We start from the raw sequence: 6,317 nt of genomic DNA, 5'->3' as shown, positions 1-6,317 counted from the left end.
TTTCATTACTATTACCATTAGGATCACTCAAGAAAAAGAATCAAAAATTTAATTTCTTTCATAATTTAAGACTATGAGCAGTTAGATTAATCTCAAGTTACTGTAAGAGAAAAGGCACGAGGAAGGCTGCACTAGCAGGATACACAGTCACAAGACACTGTTCTGCATTCAGCCCTTGCACTGTTCCACTGTCAGCAGTCTATCGCCATTAGCCATGCCAGTATTTCACGGCATTTGACTGAGTTATCATGATTAATGGAATTTTAAAGAACATGTTGGTTTGCACTAGTTCTCATAAACATTTTCACTTTTTTCTTTCCATTTCTTGTCCTTCATTTTAAGTTTTTTCACTTGGCTCATTTCTCCCTGTTTCTCCAATCAGAGACCTTAAACACAGTAACATTTTACTGTGAATTGTAATGGTAGATTAAAAACTGAGGAATCTCCTATTCTTAAACATTTAATTAACGTGAAAAAAGCCTGAAAAATCTGTGACATTAAAAAAAAAGCCTTATCAAAATCTAGAATACCTTTGTTGCAATGATAATTTGGAGACAATAACCATTATTTTTAAAAAATCACTGCAGAGATACAAACTACCCTACACAGTTCTGGAAGGGAGAGCAATCTACCCAAAACAGCTTCTATTTAACAGAAATCAAATAGTCACCATTTAAGTGCTTGAACTTCAGTGTTAAAAGGGAGAAACCCAATTGAAACCAAAACAACCATGGTCCAAAGAGCAAGACTTCAGCATAGAAATGAAGCACATACCTTGTTTAGTGTACTTGTTTTCTTCCTTCAGTTATACATTAGTAACTTTCTCTTACAGTATGAGCAATTTATACACATACACACAGAGCACTCAACTGTTGTGTCCTCCCACCCCATCCTAAATCCCAGAAAACATAGAGATCATTTAAAGGTAAGTTTAGCAGGAAAGCATAATTTTTTTAGTATCTGACTGTGCTAGAAAATACAAACATATATATCCCTCAATCCTTACTATATCCACAGATAAAAGAATCCACAAGAAGATAAAAAATCTGAAGTGGATCAGCACAGTAACCATCCACAGAGGCTTACCAACACTTGGGCGAGGAACTTTTGAGGAATATTGAAGTATTTAAAATGTTAGCTCAATTTTCTGGTTACTGTGTAGGTAAAGAGGAATCTTTACCCAAAAGGCAATCATTAACAGGGACAAGTATGGGAGTTAAATATCACCGTATTTTGGAAAAAACACAACAAAACAAAACCCCCGCCAAGGGTTTCTGTAATAAATAAACCACTACATTATATTATGTAAAGACTTAAAAACAATATGCATCCATTCAAACAGTATTTATTTAATTACACCGTAATGCAAATAAGTAAGGTCCATATAAATTTCATTTTGTTGTATGTACAACCTATGGCATTAGCAAGCTGATTGAGCCAGCTGGTCTAAGTGTCGGCCTCATCCTCTGGAATGTACGCATCTTCTGACACTCTGTCCATCGGCTGCGTCTACAACAGGACCACCACAGCCTTCAGCCCCAAAGTAGACTGAAAGGGGAGGGGGGAGGAAATCAAAGTCAGATTTGCAGCAGGTACTTGTCTTTAGATCTATATTTGTAAAACACGAGCCTGGAGGAACAGCCCTACAAATGTACAGAATAAACACTAGCCCCCAAAATCCTGAAATAATGCCACCTTTAAAGTGGTATTTAAGGCTACAGAGCACCAACATGTTATCACAAAAATGAGCATCTGTAAGCCTCAGATTAGACAAAACATCTGTTCATCGTATCTATGCATATATATTCTGGTACAAAACACATCTTTTACACTGTAGAGATGCACACCAAAAAAAGAAGTCTCAAACCACCAGTGAAGCTAAACATAGAAACACTGTCAGCAAGCAAACAACTGCAGTAACTTAGTTATTAAGACAGCAATAGATTCCACTGAAATTGTAATATGATATTACTACTTTTTTTCCCATATTTTCTACTCTTTCTACCGAATAATTGAATTTTAAAAATTGGATTTCTATACACTGTAACTATGTAAATCAAGAAGAGTTAATCTATGACTTTGCAAACAATACAGTCCATCAATTATTTGTTTTAGGAATTCCTGGTCCCGCACAGTAATCAAAGGCATTTCTTGAAAAACAGGAGAACCACCCTTTCTCCAAAACTTTAATTAGTTAGACCTAAGGAAGCCCTTCAATAAAAATTAAGTGTCACTAGAATGTAAGCACTACTAATGCCATAACATTGCAGCATAACAAAGAGTCCCACAAGAAAGAGGCAACACGAGCCAAATGCACTTTGCTTCATGACAGTGACTAATACTGAAGGATACAGCCCTTTATTTCATGCACCTGCTATTATGCAGTGTTATTCCCTCATTTGCCAAGGCAGAAGGAGATTGGATTTTGGTTTCAATTTGTGCTAGAAATTGGAGAAGTTATTGTTCAGTGCAGAAACTTGCACAAACTAGCTCTACAACAGATTAGAAGGGCAGCCGTCATGGAAAAGACACAGGAAGTTCCATATCTTAAAAACCATGCAAGATTAAGAGAAAGGTCTTCCCAAGAACTAGAACTTTGCTGACTTGTCATGTGAATTTCCAAAGAAACAAGAACCACAACAATTAAAAACACGGGATGGAAGCATCATTCACAACTGTTGCTGGCCAGAAATAATACCCAATCCAGTAACTATCTGCACTGGGTTTGTGCATACATTTGGAACCAATACATACCTCCAGATAGTTGGCTCAGGCATTCCAGGATCTGCACCTCTTTTAAAACCTGAAGTGAAACATACATTATATACATATATAAAAATAAACAAGTATGTACAGATTCCTACATAGTTAAATCTCTATGAAGTTATTCCAGCCCATTAAACAGCAATAAAAAAGAAAGCTACTGAACATAGAATTGTGATTCATGAAGCTGTGCACTAGCCTGAATAAAAACTGCACATTCTTACAAGGGTTAGAAAGCAAAAAAAAAAAAAAAAATACCAGTGTACACTTTTCTTGCTTTAAAAAGTCTTACCTGCATCCTTACCCGACCTAAAATTCAGGATCAACTAACTGTGTGAGACAAAGGAAGTCATCTATGCCAGAGATCAAGACATAAATACTTTTACACACATAAACCTACAGATGTTAAATGCTGTCCAGAAAGCAACCTAGCAGGGCTCTACCAACAAAGACACCTAAAACTGGTATAGAGTAAGCACCTTGAGGCCTAACAGGCAATTCTCCAATGACATCTGACACACACCTTAAAAGCAGTATTTCAGTAACAGTTCACTCAATTTAGCATGACAGAATGCTAAATGTTAAATCAATTTAATCTCAAATCTATTCTGATTGGCACTTTTTGGAGAAAGTTACATACTACTAAAGCTTGCAAACCAACAAGCTGTTTTCTAGTACCCAGGAAAATGAAATGAAAGTTAACTACAAAGAGTTCATCCCCAGCCCCCAGTGACTCAAATATACCAAGTGACTTAAGTATATGTATACTAGGGAAGCAGCTGAAGGTTTAGTATATCAAGTGTCTTTGCTCTCTGGACTGTAAAACAGAAGTCTTGAAACAGAATAATGCAATTCAAGCACTGTTCAATACTGCACTGGCTATCTAGAAGTGAACGTTTCATGAAAAATATATTATTTCCCTCGTTTACAGAAAATAAATAATTAATGTCATGTTGCCTGAAACACAGGCCACAAAGGTTGATGGAAAAACTTCCGTTAACTTCACAGGCACTGGAAAAGCTCTTTGAAGATAACCTTGAATGATTTGGGACTATTAGACATCCTGACCCAAGTTCTTTGGCTGGCATACTGTCCAGCAGCACAGCTTAAAAATTCATGAATTGCAGCCACACTGTGTGTATGAATGTTTCTGCCTCCTTCCCTCACCCCCAGTATTTTTAAATAAGCAAACCAGGTTTAACAAAACTGCATTGGTCTAATTTACTGACTTCAAACCAGGGCAGCCACTTTAAAGAAAGTTTAAAAAAAATACAACAAAACCCGACCAATGACCTATAACGGCACATTCTCATACTGGGCTCCTCGTACATGCCCTGAGCTAGAAAGCCTTACAGAGAAAGGTACAAGCTCAAATTTGCTGACCATTTCCTTGCCTATTTTTAGTTCAGCATGTATTTGATACACACGGGGTCACACCTTCCCTCCCAGATTCAAAAGTAATCCTATTAGAGAAGAGTTCTTCCAATCCTGCAGACTTTGGGTACATGCCACCTCCAAATGTCTATGGCAATCAAGGTGGCATCTGCTCTTCTCATCTGCTTATACTTTCATTACTGCAGATAAATTTAAAAGCAGGCAATGTAGATGTGGTACAGCACACTTATTTTCTGGAGATATGAACCTAAACTACTACAACTTAAATTTCTCACTACTACATAACAAAAAATATACTAGGCACGCTCATGCTAGTGCAACTGTAAATACAGTAAGGTGGCTTTATACAATTTGAAGTAACTTATTAAATGTCACCAATGTAACTTATTAGTGTCACTAATGTGACACTCTGATGTCACTAAGAAGAAAGACCATCTTTCTGACATCCACAAACACTGTCAGGGAAGTAAAACCTAAACAAAACTTCAACAACAAATTAGGTCACAAAATACTGTTGAAATTCCCACCCAAAACTTATTAATTTAAAAGAATTTATAAACTAAAAATGGAAATGCAATGGAAAAGCAGACCTAATAACGCTAATTTTTTCCATAGTTTTTGAAGCGACTTCTTTTGCTTGCAGTTGTTGTTAAAGCACTTCTGTAACAGCTGAAGAGACCAAGGTTTTCCTGGTTGTTATCTATAAACAATCAAAGCCCTTCAAACCAGGCACTGCACTCCCTTCAATTAATCAAAACAACCTCTCAGATTTGACTGGAAACATCAAGCTCCCAGCCCTCCTTCATGTTTGCATTCACTGCAAAGATGCCTGTTTGGTTTAGGCGCTTTTCCCAAAAGGCCTAACAGTTTGGGCAGAAAGCAAGCCAAATTAATTGCAGGGATCAGCCTTCCTGGGCCCCCTCTGTTATAACAGAAGTGAATAAAAGTGTCCAGCCTCTCTTAAACAAGGACAGCTGATGGCATACAGCTCTAACTCAGCAGGAGAAATACTGTGTGGTAGTGATGCCTGGCCAGCCTGACAACAGGAGCAAGCAAAATATATCCTGGGCACCAGGCACAACAGCAAGGCATCCCCTTAACATTCCTCTGCAGCTTGGAAACAGGAGCCACACCATTTTTGGTGGGAGAGAGACTGTAACCTGTATGCCTGTTGCTGGAAATTTAATCTCAGCTGGAGGCTGGCAATGTCCCCAGTGCCATGAAGCACAGCACCCAGCGTTCTGCTCACCAGACTCCCAGCAGCACAAAGCACAGCCCTGACCATTATTGCAGGCAGTCACTGACACAGGGTTAAATCACAGCCCCATTTGCTGTTCGGCTGCTTCAGTGCTCTGCCCACTCCCCAGAGGGGCCCTCACACAGGATTAGCCTCCAGGGAGAAAAAGGGGCAAAAACCTCTTTATTACAGGACCACAGGATTGTCAGGGTTGGAAGGGACCTCTAGAGATCCCCTAGTCCACCCCCTGACAAGGCAGGGTCACCTGGAGCAAGTGACACAGGAATGGGTCCAGCTGGGCTTTGAATGCCTTCACACAGGGAGACTCCACGACCTCCCTGTGCAGCCTGTTCCAGGGCTTTGCCACCCTCAATGTGACAAATTCCTTCCTCATGTTGAGGTGAAACTTCTTGTGTTATAGTTTATGGCCATTACTCCCCATCCTGTACCTGGGCACCACTAAAGAGTCTGGCTCCAATCTCTAAGCACTTCCCTATAAGATATTTGTATGATTTAATGAGATCCCCTCCCAGTCTTCTCTTCTCTGGACTAAACTGGCCCAACACCCGCAATCTCTGCTCATAAGAGAGATGCTTCAGTCCCTTAATTATCTTCGTGGCCTTATGCTGAACCTCCTCCAGCAGCTCCTCGTCCTTCCTGTACTGAGGAGCCCAGAACTCGACACAGCACTCCTCATGTGGCCTCGCTAGGGCCGAGTAGAGTGGGAAGATCACATACTTCTTCTTTACAAAAAATAAGGGGGGGGAACAAACAAACCATATAAACACACAAATAAAAAACCCAACTGTAACAAAAAGCCACCCCGTCTCAGTTCTGCCAAGGGCAACCCCGCCCTCCCCTCCGCACATGCGCGGCCATGGCCGCGGGCGGCGGGGGCAGCGTGGCGGGGCGGCCCTGGGCC

General features: G+C 40.0%; 1 long non-coding RNA gene across 1 annotated transcript; it reads right to left on the bottom strand.

Annotated features, from left to right (window-relative positions):
- Positions 1-1,325: 1,325 nt before the first annotated feature.
- LOC102035002 lies at positions 1,326-2,806 on the bottom strand. The gene is made up of 2 exons (XR_265349.2): positions 2,755-2,806; positions 1,326-1,548 (listed from the first exon to the last, which is right to left on the bottom strand). It is a non-coding gene; the product is annotated as an uncharacterized LOC102035002 (long non-coding RNA).
- Positions 2,807-6,317: the final 3,511 nt, after the last annotated feature.

The sequence above is a fragment of the Geospiza fortis genome, unplaced genomic scaffold (genome assembly GCF_000277835.1).
Source record: "Geospiza fortis unplaced genomic scaffold, GeoFor_1.0 scaffold95, whole genome shotgun sequence".
NCBI lineage: Eukaryota > Metazoa > Chordata > Aves > Passeriformes > Thraupidae > Geospiza > Geospiza fortis.
Note: the sequence above shows the minus strand (reverse complement) of the source record. Positions and strands in the feature narration are given on the sequence as shown.